The following is a 14,806-nucleotide window of genomic DNA, read 5'->3' as shown; positions in this document are numbered from 1 at the left end:
TTAAACCTGGGCTTCTGCCTCAAAGCTAGCTTTCAAAAGCTTCGGTGTAACTTGATTCCTTTTGCTAGAATTTTCAACCTCCAATTTCATTCAAGGGCAGGCGCTTTTCACTTTTTTTCTCTGGAAATCCCTCAAACTATCTCCAGATGTCATTCGGAGAACTTCGCCCACCCTCCTCATCAAGATTCATCAAGAACTTCTTGAGCCTTATTTGTCATCCTCTAAGCTAAACCTGTTTACATAATTATTTCATTTAAAAAGTAGAGCAGAGAATGGCAATTTTCATTTTAGCAGAAATGTGGATACTAAGACTCCAGTGACTTGCCAAAGATCACGCAGCAGTGATCTGTTTTTGAAGAGTTATGTATTTGAAAAGAGTTATGTTATTACAAAACGTTTTTCCCATTTGCTGCCATACCCCCCCCCCACCGCCTATATGCAAACTCTCAATTTAGACTTTTGGGCAAGGGTGCCTGTAGTGAGCAGAATAACAACTCCCTGAAGGGGTCCACTTCCCAATCCCTGAGATCTGTGAATATGTTAAATTAAATGGCAAAGGGGAATTACTGTTAGAGATGGAATTAAAGTTGCAAATCAACTGACTTTAAAATAGGGAGGTAGCCTAGATTCTCCAGGCGAGCCTAATTTGTCACAGAGATCCTTAAAGGTGGAAACCGTAAGCAATGATAGGAATGCAGAGGCTTCTAGAAGACAAGAAAAGGCAAGGAAATGGATTCTTCCCTATCGCCCACAGAAGGAATACAGCCCTGCAGACATCTTGATTTTAACCCAGTGAAACCACCAGGCAGAATTCTGACCTAGAGAACTATTTGTGTTGTTTTAAGTCACCAAGTTTGTGGTAATTTTTTTACAACCGCAATAGAAAACTAATACAGTGCCATTTTCAGTGCTTTCTGTGATGGTATAAGTAATAGATGGTTTATCTAAGGCCTAGATACTGCCTTGTGCAAATAAATATTATCCACATCAGGGGAGATGCACAGTATTCTCAAGCAGCTAAATATTATATACTACAGATAAGACACAGTCCTGGCTCTACTCACTTGAGTAAACAAAATGGTTCCAAGAAAAGGGAGATATCAATAACTAGAGTTCTTAAGTTGTAATTAATGAGAGTTCTGGTGCTAAGAGTCACTGTTCAGAGAGACTGAGATAATTAGGAAGAACTCCCTGGAGGAGAAGGAGGAGAACTAGCATTGACCCCACTGAAGGAGGAAGCAAGGAAGGAAACTCATTTTGACCAGTAGACGAAATCAGCTGATAAAATAAGTAAATAAATAAATAAATAAAAGTGTTCAGTAAGGCCGTTAATGCCAAAAAAGTAATTATGAACTTTTCTCCTTTAAGCCATTGTTTCTCAAGGTGTGTCCTGAGAAGGTAAATAGTATTACTCAGAAGAAGAATTGCAGGGCCAAATAAATTGAAAAGAATTACACAGTCTCCTCTGCTTTAGAAGTTTCCTTAGCACGTTGGCATTTTAAATTCTAGATATTTCACTCTGAAGAAATCTTTTTTTAACTGTGTTAATCACAGCATTTCCCAGATTCACCAGACCACAGAACTCTTTTCCCATGGAACACCTGTTAGCATCCCTTTGAACTCTTTGGGGGATCCATAAAAGATTTTGGACAGAGGGATGATTGAAGTCAGCCTGGTCTTAGGAAAAGTAAGTTGGCTGTGGACTGTAGGACTGGGGTAAAGAAAGACTGAAAGTGTATCAGTTAGAAGGCTATTGCAATTAACCAGGTACAAACTGATAGAAATGGAGTACCATTGTGGTAATAGAGGAGAACGAAAAATCAAAGGCTGTTATGGAAAAAAATGGTAAATGGAACCCATGGACAAAGAAGAGATGGTTTTATGGTTTGTTTGTTTTGTTTTGTTTGGAGGAGGGTAGTAATTGCTTGATGTGTCTTTTTTAATCTCTCAAGAAATACAGGAATTTAATGTAAATGACTTAAATAACATAGAAATACAGAGTAAATCTTTTTCTTTTTTAAGAATTCTATTTTTAAGTAATTTCTACACCCAACGAGGGGTTCAAACTTACAACCCCAGAATCAAGAGTCACATGCTCTGCCAAGAGAGCCAGCCAGGCACCCAAAAATAGGGAATAAATCTTTAAGGGCCTCCTCCACTTGAATTCCTCCTCCAACTCCAGAGATAACTGTTACATTTTCTTTTAATATATATAAAATCAGGTTATGTGTACTGTTTTTCATTTTGAAAAATCTTTCCACATCAGTCCATACAGTTTTAACTCATTTGCTGCAGTTTTTCTTAGCAAGAATATACCATAGTTGGTACAACCATTCCCATTCTCTTAACCTGGGATATGGCAAATACTGAAGGTTCAGTAAATTAAAACCTATTCCTAAGCCATTTCTTCCTTGCCCACTTGCCCTAGAAGCTGGAAAGCCAAATATTCACTTTCCCAGCTACTCTGCAATATTTTATATGCTATATACTATTTGAGTATCTAAAGTATTTATGTGAGAGAGAGCAAGAACACAGAGGGAGAGTAAGAGAATCAGACTCCCTGATGAGCAGAGACCCTGACACAGGACTCGATCCCAGAATCCTGAGATCATGACCCAAGCCACCCAGGCACCCCTGATTTTTTATTTTATTAATGATGCTCTTTTCCATATGTTAGTTTTAAAGTTTTATTTAATCAAATCTCTCTCAGTCTTTTTTTTTTTTAATGGCTTCTGGGTGTTGCATTTTGCATAAGAAGGCTTCTCCACACCAAGATTATTCAAAATATTGCTTCTTCAAATGCTTTATAACTTTTTTCTCCATCCAGATTTTATTTATATTGAGGATGATGTGACATAGGGATCTAAATTCATTCTTTCCAATAGGATAGCCAGTTGTTTCAACATTCTTTGAACTGTCCATCTTTTCCCACTGATTTGAAATGCCTTATTTATTATAAATAAGTTTCACATATGTGATGAGTCTTCTTGAATCTTCACACCATACCTCTGGCAGCTACAGAGAAACACTGTTCACATGTTCTTTCAAGAAAAAGCCTTTTTTGTGGCGCCTGGGTGGCTCAGTGGGTTAAAGCCTCTGTCTTCGGCTCTGGTCATGATCCTGTGGTCCTGGGATCGAGCCCCACATCGGGCTCCCTGCTCAGCAGGGGACCTGCTTCCTCCTCTCTCTCAGCCTCTCTCTCTGCCTACTTGTGATCTCTGTCAAATAAATAAATAAAATCTTTAAAAAAAAAAAAAGTCTGTTCTGAGAAGTGTAGTTGGCTGAGTCTCTAGCAGCCACACCTCCAAGATCTACTACAATATGCACACTGAAACCACACTGAAACCATGCTACCTCTGGACTGTTCCAATGACTGAGCATGATGGGGGTACTAGCTAAAATGAGACTCTTCTTGGGGCACCTGGGTGGCTCAGTTGGTTGAAGGTCTGCCTTCAATTCAGGTCATCGTCCCAGGGTCTTGGGATTGGGCCTCATGTCATATTCCCTGGTCAGTGGGGAGCCTGCTGCTTCCTTGCCCCTTTCCCTGCTCATGCTCTTTCTCAAATAAATAAATAAAATCTTTTAAAAATAAACTAAAATTAGACTCTTCTAATGGGCAGTCTTTGGAGCTCTTCATTAGTCTGGTTGAGATTTTCTTAGAATTGCACTACAGTCTGGGATGCCTGGGTGCCTCAGTCAGTTAAGCATCTGATCCTTCAATTTCAGGTCTTCAGATCTAGCCCCACTCTGGGCTCCATGGTCAGCAGGGAGTCTGCTTGTAATTCTCTCCCTCTCCCTCCACCCCTTCCACCTCATGCAGACACTGTCTCTAAAATAAATCTTAAAAAACAAACAAACAAAAAAAGAATTGCATAACAGTCTGAGGCTCTTCTTACCCAATCCTCCTTTCTTCCCTCCCTCCTTGCATAGGTATTAGACCTAATTTGTGGTCTGAAGGATCTACTTCTCCCTTTTGTCCTTCACAAAATCCCGTTAATCAATTTTCTATTCCTATGCCTATATCACACTGCTTCATGCTTTATTATGGCTTTATAGTCTATTTTGATGTCTCATATATGGTACTAAATGAGTAAATATTTGTATAGTGCTTAGAATAGTGCCTGACATCTAATAAGAACCACATGTATTTGGTAAATAAATATAACAGTTCCTTCTCACTGTTTTTTTTCTTTCTTTCTAAACTTTGACTCTTTTTAGGGACTTTCTTTTTCAGATGAACCTTAAACTTATTAAGTTCCAAAAAGATTCATATTGGGGTTTTTATTAGAATTTCATTACTAATCATTAAAAATATTTTTTTTAGAAATGAAATACAGAGTTTGGATAAGATGAACAAAAATATGAGATTCTGCTTATGAAAATACAAGAAAAGAGTCCAAGAGATCAGAGGCTTAATATCTATTTGGAAGAATGATTAATATGAGAAGGGAAGGGGCACCTGGGTGGCTCAGTCAGCTAAGCATCTGACTCTTGATTTTGGCTCAGGTCATGATCTCAGGGATGGGAGTCTGATTGAAATTTTCTCTCAAATAAATAAATCTTTTTTAAAAATAGGAGAAGGGAGAGGGGAGAAAAGGCAAAATGTTGACTTTAGTTTCATGTATGTCCAATTGAAACAGCTGGTAGGAAAACAAAAGAAATATCCAGTAAAAAGCATGGAAATATAGATTTAGAAATGTCTTAATAAAAGAAGCAAGATCTGGAATATATCCCATCCTCCACTGCCTGGGAGGCAACTTACATGGTCATTGAAAACAAAGTGGGGACTGATAGGTCTGTACGTAAACTCCAGCTCAGCCATTCACTTGCTGTTATCATCTTTAATAATTTATCTAATCCTGTTGAAGCTCAGCTTCTTACCTGAGAAATGAGGACAAACATGAAGATTGAAGTAATTTATGTATAAGTCTTAGCACCATGCCTGGCACATTGTAAATGTTCAGTTAATGCATTGGGTCTCAACGAGAGCCAGTTTTGCCCCTAGGGAATTTGATAATGTCTGCAGATGTGTTTCATGTACAGCTGAGAGGCCCCACAGGCATCTAGGGGGTGAAGACCAGGAATGCTACTCAACATTCTACAATACACCGGACAGCTCCACACAAAGAATTATCTGGCCCAAAATATCAATAATGCCAAAGGTTGAGAACGATGAGTTAATAGTAAAGACTAGCCAGAGACCTCTGGTGGGAAAAGGGCAGCATACCATGAGCCTCACCTTTCCAAGCCTGCTCATTTTTGAAAGGCTAAGCATACCCTCTAGGCCTCAGGAAGAGTTTCCAGGACAGATATTTTCCTTCAGCATCTCATAAAGCAGAGCCCAGGGATCCACCAGCCTGACACAAAATACATCCATATGTGGGTCCTATTTGTTAAGTAAACAGATCTCAGTGTCCTGTTTCTTTCTTTCTTTCTTTCTTTTAAGATTTTATTTATTTATTTGACAGACAGAGATCACAAGTAGGCAGAGAGAGACGGAAAAGCAGGCTCCCCGCTGAGCAGAGAGCCCAATGCGGGACTGGATCCCAGGACTCTGGGATCATGACCTGAGCCGAAGGCAGAGGCTTCAACCCACTGAGCCACCCAGGCGCCCTCAGTGTCCTATTTCTTGATCCAAAAGGATTTTTACAGTGTCACTCACCTTATAACTATTAAATTCTATATATCAGTTTCATGCTCTTTTTTATAATAGTAGGTTTATTTCACAATACATATTTTTTGAGGAAAAAACCAGACCCTATGAAGGGGTGACATTTGTTTTCTTGCTTTTTATCTTTTCAGTTGAGTATATTGTAAGGTAACAAATCATATATAAGACAAGGAAATTCTCAACTTCAATTATCTGATTAGAGTCACTAGAGCACCAAATAGTCTTAGAGGAAGAAATGGTAAAATATACATATGTGTACATATATTTAAGTTATAAATATACATGTTTAAAATAAATATATCTCATAGCTTATTATTTATACCAAAATGCTATGTAGCTCAATCAGATTTTTTCCATATCATGAAATTTGAATCAGAATAACTTCTGGCTTTTATTATAACATTTTACTTTTCACATATTCTTAGTACTCATAGATCACAAATCATATAGCCAGTCATCTTTCAAAAATTAAAAAGCGGAACACTGGGGCACCTGGGTGGCTCAGTTGGTTAGGTGACTGCCTGTGGCTCGGGTCATGATCCCGGAGTCCCAGAATCAAGTTCTGCATCAGGCTCCCTGCTCAGTGGGGAGTCTGCTTCTCCCTCTGACCTTCTCCTCTCTCATCCTCTCATGCTCTCTCTCACTGTCTCTCTGCCAATAAATAAATAAAATCTTAAAAAAAAAAAAAGAGGAACACTATCAAGAGGGTGAAAAGATAACCCACAGAATGGATAAAATACTTACAAATCATATATCTGATAAGTGATTCATATCCAAAATACCTAAAGAACAACTACAATTCAAGAATAACAAAACAACAACAAAGAAAAAAAAAAACACTCAATTCAAAAATGGGCAAAGGACTTGAACAGACATTTCTACAAAGAAGATATGCAAATGGCCACTAAGCACATGAAAAGATGCTCCACATCATTACCCATTGGGGAAATGCAAATTAAAACCATATGAGATACCACTCTACACTCATTAGAATAGCTATTATTAAAAAACAAAACAAGTGTTGGAAATAATGTTGAAAATCTGTACCTTGTACACTGCTAGTGAGAATGTAAAATGGTACAGCCACTGTGTTAAAGAGTTTTGTGGTTCTTTAAAAAGTTAAACATACAATCACTGTATGGTACAGCAAATCTACTCCTAGGTATATCACCCCAAAATGGGAAAGCACGGATTCAAAACAGATACATGTACACCAACATTCATAGCAGCATTATTCACAATAGCCAAAAAGTAGAAATAACACAGGTTCCATAAAGAGAGGGATGGATAAACAAAATGTGGTATGTACTAACAGTGTCATGTTAGTTAGCCTTTAAAAAGGAGCAAAATCCTCATACATGCTACAAATGTGTGACTCCCGAATACATTATGCTGACTGAAATAAGCAAGGCACAAAAGGACAAATATCGTATGATTCCACTTATCAGAGGTACCAGAATGAGTAAATTCTTAGAAAGTCGAAAGGACCGGGGAGCTATTGTTTAGTGGTACAGAGGTTCTGTGTGATGAAAGAGTTCTGGAAATGGTGGTCTTAGTCGAGCATCATTATGAATGCACTTAATGCCACTAACCAACTGACATTGGTTAAAATGGTGAATTTTATGTATATTTTAACACAAAAAACTAAAAGGAACTGGATTTCAGTTTTTAAAAAATGAAGAAAAACAGGAAACAGAAGGTCAGGATAAAAGGGCAGATAGTGGAACAAGACTGGGACAGGCTCCTGTGAGTTCCTCAGGCTTTCCAGGAGCCCTGTCATTCTGGGGTTCTTTGCCTCTTTCCTGACAGCCTCCCAGAATTCCTGTAGGCTGGTTGGCTTTTTAGACCAAAGTTAGCTTGTTCATCTGCATCCACACCCAGCCCAGAAATGTCACCCCCCTGAAAATCTACCATGACAATCATTTCTTTGGACGAGTACCCATTAGCAGCCACCTCCCTTCCCCACACTCTTGCCCTGTGCCTGTGTGTGTGGTCGTTTACTACCACCTCCTAGATGAGTGAACTGGCTTTGGCACTATGGAACCCCATCAAGTCCATGCAATATCCCATGTGGATAAGAGCTACACTCATTCAAAAGAGGAAAAAAACTAGCAGACCACCAGTCTCATTTTTGTTTCTCAATCACCGGGGCAGCGGGGGGCGATAGGGGGAGACTTAGATCTTTCACTAATTAAAATAGAAATGCCACAATACTAAACTGGTCATGGTGAGCAAAAAGATAAAAGTGACACTTTTAGATGCAGAGCCAAAGCTTAAAACAGGGAAATAATTACTGTATGACCCGTCAGGCCACTCCGAAGTATTTATCTGGAAGACATAAGAGCATATAGCCATGCAAACTCCAATATGTGAATGTTTGTAGCATACTTCTTTGTAATAGCATGAAACTGGGAATAACCCAAATGTTCATGAAAAGATGAATGGATAAGCACATTTTGGTGCATCTACACAATGGAATATTACTCCGTAATATTGGCTACATACAACAAAATACCTGAATCTCAAAATAATCGTACTGAGTGAAAGAAGCCAGAAGGGGGGCAAAAAAAAAGAAGCCAGAGGAAAAAAAGTACACATTGAATGATTCCATTTATATAAAGTTCTCAAACATGCAAACTGACCTACGGTAAAAGAAAGCAGATAAGTAGTCTAGAGAAAAAAGGGGTGATGGTGGCGGTTCAAAGGTATGAGGACATTTGTGGGGATGAGGGATGTGTTTGTTGTCATGATCCCAGAGTCCTAGGATCAAGCCCCATGTCAGGTTCCCTGCTGATCAGGGAACCTGCTTCTCCCTCTCCCATTCCCCCGTGCTTGTGTTCTCTCTCTCTCTCTCTCTCTCTCTCTCTCTGTAAATAAATAAATAAAACCTTTTTTAAAATTAGAAAAATATATGTGTAAGTAGTGTCCCCTTCCATTCACACAGCCACTGGCCTGGTATAAGTTCTCCTTCCCCACCATTACCCTACAACCTAGCCTCACCCTCAATCCAACATGGGCTGCCAGAATTATCTCGACAAAGGACACCTCCAACCACATGACCCCAATTATCCAGAGCCCATCAGAGCCCATCACTGGAAAATCCAAATACGTATACCCGTGCGAAAAACTAAAGGTTATAAAATAAAACGTTAGAAGTGGTTACCCCTAGAGAGTAGGATCATGGGTGAATTTTTTTCTTTTGCTGATCTGTTTTCTATATCTTGCAGCAGTTTTTTAAATAAAAATATCCTTATTGGGCTTGCTTAAGATCATTCTTGCAAAAAGAATGAATACTCATTATAAAATATTCAAATAATACTAATACAAACAATATTAGACTACAGTGAAGTTGGAACAGGCAGTTTGCTTCCTCCTGGTCACCACACTGTGGTTGCCTCCCATCCACCCCACGCCCTCCCATCCAGGAAGCAGCCAGGCATTTTCTGGGGATTATCTCCACCCACAGTTCCAGGAGTGGCTTTTGGAATGGTCGAAACCTACAGTTCTCAACCTTAGCAACCAAACCCTGATATTGTAACAAATGTTCCATAATACTACTTTACCATCCTGACTTATTAAATCAATAGCTCCTATATCATGATTTAACTTATGATATAATACTATAACTATAATATAAAGGAGAGATAATAGGAAAATAATTCATTACAACATGATATGTATTTCAATATGTAAATGCTTGGGCACAACAATAATAGAAGACATAATGAGGTAGTTAGATGCTTGCACCTAATGGCAGAATCACCATTCATTCAACAAATAGTTTTTGAGCACTGTGTATTGGGCACTGTCCTAAATTTACTAGAGATACAGACAGAAATCACAGCTTTGTGAAACTTACATTCTAACAGGGTGATGAGGTACAGACAACAAACAATCAACATGATACATAAGTAAATTATATATTAGATTAGAAGTTAGTAAGTGTTATTGGCGGGGGTGGGGAGAAAACAGAGTTCAGAGCAGTAGGGAAGCCAATTGTGGGTTGCAGTTTAAATTAAAGTGGTTGGGGTGCCTGGGTGGCTCAGTCCTGATTAAGTGTCTGCCTTTGGCTTAGGTCATGATCCAGGGTCCTGGGGTTGAGCCCTGCATTGGGTTTCCTGCTCACTGGGGGGAGACTGCTTCTCCGTCTGGCCTTTACCCCTGCTTGTGTGCTCTCTTTCTCCCTCACTCTCTCTCTCCCCACTCTTTCTCTCAAATAAATAAAATCTTCAAAAAAAATAAAATGGAGTGTTCAAGGCAGGTCTCACTAGCGAGTCACATTAGGGAAGAGTTGAAGGAGGTAAGGGAATGAATCATGCAGATATCTAGGTGGAAAGTATCCAGGCAAGGGGAATAGACTGTGAAATGCCTGAAGGCTTGTCTGGTGAGTATTTGTGCTTTAAGTAGCCAGTGAGGTGGACTGGAGTTAGTAATGGAAGAAAAAGCAGAAGCGGGAGATGAGTCAGAGAGATAACAGAGCCAGATCTCGCAGGGCTTCATAGAACCTTGTAAGGCTTATACTCTCCATAAAATGGTGCAACATTAGATGATTTGGAGCAGAGGAGTGACATGATCTGATCTACATTTTAAAAAGAAAAATCTGGCTGCTCTGTTGAGGATAGATTGCAGGGTGGAAGCAGAGAGACCAGTTGGGAGGCTGTTAGGATTCAGGCGAGAAATGAATGCAGCAGCTACAAATGCATACTGATATTCAGTACCGTATTTCATAGAATCTAAGGTGTCATTGATCATAGGCTCCATCCCGATTTCAGGGATAAAATATGCGGTGTGAACTGCATTATGCAGTGTGAACTGTAATATGCAGGGCTGAACTGGTAACTCAAATACCATAAGCGGTGCTGGTTGCTGAAAACATGATTTTCTGAAATAGTGAACAACTCTTGGTAAAGTTCCAAATGAAACAAAGTACTATTTTCTCTCACTTTACCCATAATTCTCACATCTTGAAGTTCAGTGTATATTAAGACCATGCAAAAATAGATCATGTTTATATATAAAATGGAGTTTGGGTCTAGGTTCAGGTTATTATAAACTTTTTTTTTTTTAATGTACGTTAATGTCAAGTAGGACATTACAAGTCATGCCAGGTGTGGGAAAATTCTGTATTAGATTGGACTGTCCTATACATTTTCAGAATCTAGTATCTCTGGCCCACATTCTCTAAATGTCCAATCATTATAACAACCAAAATTACTCCCTAAGTTTACCAATAGGTCCCTAGAGGGTGAGGCCAGCATAGAGCCTGACTCAGGAAAAGGTGCCTGCCCAGGACCGCTATGTGACAAGCGACAGGAGAAGACCATAGGCCTGAATGTGCTAGCAACCCTCCCACCACCAGGGAAAGCGGGCCTTGGGATAAGGCCTTTACCTTTTTGTAAAAATGTAGTATTTTTTTAAATTGTGGTACAAAATACATAAAATTTACCACTGTAACCATTTTTTAAAGATTTACTTATTTGAGAGAGAGAGTGTGTGCCTCCTGGGGGTGGGGGCAGGCAGGGGAAGAGGGAGAGAGAGAGAAAATCCTCAAACAGAGGCCCCACTGAGTCTGGAGCTCAGGGCAGGGCTAGATCCAAGGATCCTGAGATCATGACCAGAGCCGAAATCAAGAGTCAGACACTTAACCGACTGAGCCACCCAGGCACCCCCCACATCTTAACCATTTTTAAGTGTACATTCACATTTTTGTGCAAACAATCTCCAAAACTCTTTTTATCTTGCATAAAGAAATTCTATACCCATAAAACCACAACTCCCCATTCCCCACGCCCCACAAGTCCTTGGCAGCCACCGTTCTACTTCTGCCTCTATGAGTCTGGCCACTCCAAGTACCTCATATAAGTGAAATCATACAGTGTTTGTCCTTTTGTGTCTGGCTTATTTCATGAAACATAATGTTCTCAAGACACTTTTACGTTTGAAGGCAAAGGACAAAACAGAGGAAAGCTAGCAGCTCAATGACATTGTTGAATCCATTCATCAACCCTTCAACAAAGCCTACTTTTCGACTGGACATTTTAGTGACTTTTAGTTACTTGGCCAACATATTCCACTTACTATTTGGGCATATTTATGTCTAAACTTCTATTACTTGCAAATGAAAACACAAAAACGGAACCCTCCCCTTCTTTCCTCAAATAATATTAACAGCTTGGTATATATTCTTTCAGACTCTTTAATACACAAATAAAGATGTATATTTTTATATGAGTAAAATTCTGTAATACCGTTAAACAACCTGATTTTTTCCACAGACATCTTCCACTGTTAATAAATATAGATCTAGCTTAAATTCTTCTAGAGCCCTGTTGTATGGATTTATTTAATCAATCTGCTATCAACAAACATTTGAGATCTTCTTAGTGTTTTGATTACTGTAAACATCCTATAGTGACACCCCTCTGCACATTTACTACCTTTGAACACATTCCTAGAAGAAATACCTTCCCAATGGCTGTATTAATTTCTATTCCCAGTAACAAAGTGTAAGGGTTCCTGATTCCCTATAGTCTTAAAAATATTATCCATCATTTTCATCTTTACTAATATAACATACAAAAATAATATCTGGGGTGCCTGGGTTGGCTCAGTCTGTTAAGTGTCTGCCTTCGGCTCAGGTCATGATCTCAGGGTCATGGAATCGAGTCCCATGTCAGGCTCCTTGCTCAGTGGGGAGCCTGCTTCTCCCTCTCTTCCCCTCTCATGTTCTCTCCCTCTCTCAAACAAACAAATAAAATCTTTTTAAAATATATCTAACTTTTATTGAAATTAGGAGTTCTCTTTCACAAGTAAAGAATTTTTAAATGTTAATTGTCCATTTTAATTTCTTTTTTTGTGAAATGACTATTGAAATCCTTTGTCCATTTGCCTATCAGGGTATTCATCATTTGCCTAATAACGCATAAGAGTTCTTTAAAGAAGTAGGCATATTAAAACCTTGTCAATCAAATACGTTGCAAATATCTCTCCCAGTTTATTATTTTTATTTTAACATTTTTAAGGAAATCTTTTTCACACAGAAGTTTTATTTTGGGGGACGCCTGGGCGGCTCAGTGGTTTAAAGCCTCTGCTTCCGGCTCAGGTCATGATCCCAGGGTCCTGGGATAGAGCCCCGAATCAGGCTCTCTGCTCAGCAGGGAGCCTGCTTCCTCCTCTCTCTCTGCCTCCCTCTCTGCCTACTTGTGATCTCTGTCTGTCAAATAAATAAATAAAATCTTTAAAAAAAAAAAAAGAAGTTTTATTTCTGTAGAAGTGTTATTTTATTCATATATGAATAGCTGGTTGTCCCAACACTTATTGAATAATCTGTCTTTCCTGTTTTGAAATGCCATCTTTACATCTTAAATCCCCACACTAAAACTTCACAATATATGGATCTGCTTTAGAGCTTTCTATTTCATTCTATTGTTCTTTTTTCTACCCATGTGTCAGCTGCTCCTGCTAATTCTTTTTTTTCTTTCTTTCAAAATGTTCTTGGCTTTATCACATTTCTATTTTTCAGATGAACTTCAGAAACAATTTGAGAGGTCCCAAAGACTCTATTCTGATTTTGTTTAGAATTGCAATTACAGATTGATTAATCTGTGAAGAAATTACTTATTTTTATACTGACTTTTGCCTTTTTTATGTATTTTAGTAAAATAGTGTTGTTTTCTCTGAAAGCTCCTGCACATTTTAGATTAAATTTACTCAGAGATATTTCATAACTTTTGCTATTACTGTAAATCAAATATTTTTCTAACTAGCATATATGGTGTGTGTGTGTGTGTGTGTGTGTGTGTGTGTGTGTTTAAATACATACCTATATAATATATATATATTCCCTTAGTCACCTTCTTGAACTCTTTAAAAAATTTTTTCTCCTTTCTTGGAGTTACCACAACATATAACAAAATGGTCTCCAAATAATGATTTTTAAAAATGTCTTTCAAAACTATATCTTTTATTTATTTTTCCTGTCTTATCATATTAGATAGGCCTTCCAGAAAAACATTTAAGAATAGAAGTAGTAACTGGAATCTTGGTCTTGTTACCATTTTATTTTTTAGTGTCAATTTTTTTCCTCACTTTTAAAAAGATTTTATTTATTTATTTATTTATTTATTTATTTATTTGACAGAGAGAGAGCGAGCGAGCACAAACAGGGGGAGCGAGAGGCGGGAAGCAGGCTCTCCACCGAGCAGGGAGCCCAACAGTGGGCTCGATCCCAGGACCCTGGGATCATGACCTGAGCCGAAGGCAACCCTTTAACCAACTGAGCCGCCCAGGCGCCCCTTGTTTCCATTTTTTATAACAGTTTTATTGAGATATATCTTATATACCCTAAAATTCACCCTGCTAAAGTGTAGAATTTAGCATACCCTTAGAAAGCTAGGGATGAATCCTAAAGGCACTTACAGCTGGAGGCTGACAGCTAACTACAGTCCTTACAGTTAACCAAGCATTTCATTTCCACAGGTGCCGTATTGTATTATAAGCTCTTAGGTATATATTGTGTCACAAAGTTTAGAATATCCTCCTCTTCTTTAAATAGTATTTTGTACTCCCCAAAGTCCCTAACATAGCTTCTTGCCCATGGTAGGACCTCATTAAATATGTGTGGAATAAATAACTAAGTACCTACCCACTAATTTCAGGATATTCAGATAATTCTGGGCAGAAAAGCATTTGACACAGCTTTTACCGGTGGTATGCTGGTAAATGTTTAAAAACCGTTTTGTTTTTTTTTTAAAGACTTCATTTATTTGTCAGAGAAGAGAGAGAGCACAAGCAGGAGGAGCAACAGTCAGAGGGAGAAGCAGGCTCTCCAATGAGCAAGGAGCCCCATTTGGGACTTGATCCCAGGATTCTGGGATCATGACCCAAAAAGGCAGAAGCTTAACTGACTAAGCTACTCAGGAGTCCCTTAACCAGTTCTTATGAGTACTGATTTCTAGTGTTCGCTGATTTCCAAGGTATCACTATTCCCACCATGGTCAATTTTGTTACCTACATAATGTTCACCAAGATGCAAAATTCCTGAAATTACAACAAATCAGTCCTCTCAATCTGATAGAAGCCAGCTCTGGCACACCACTGGTTCTTAACCTCAAAGAGGTTTTGGTGTGTTTTTTC

The sequence above is a fragment of the Martes martes genome (genome assembly GCF_963455335.1).
Source record: "Martes martes genome assembly, chromosome: 7".
NCBI lineage: Eukaryota > Metazoa > Chordata > Mammalia > Carnivora > Mustelidae > Martes > Martes martes.
This window is presented reverse-complemented; position numbering follows the sequence as displayed.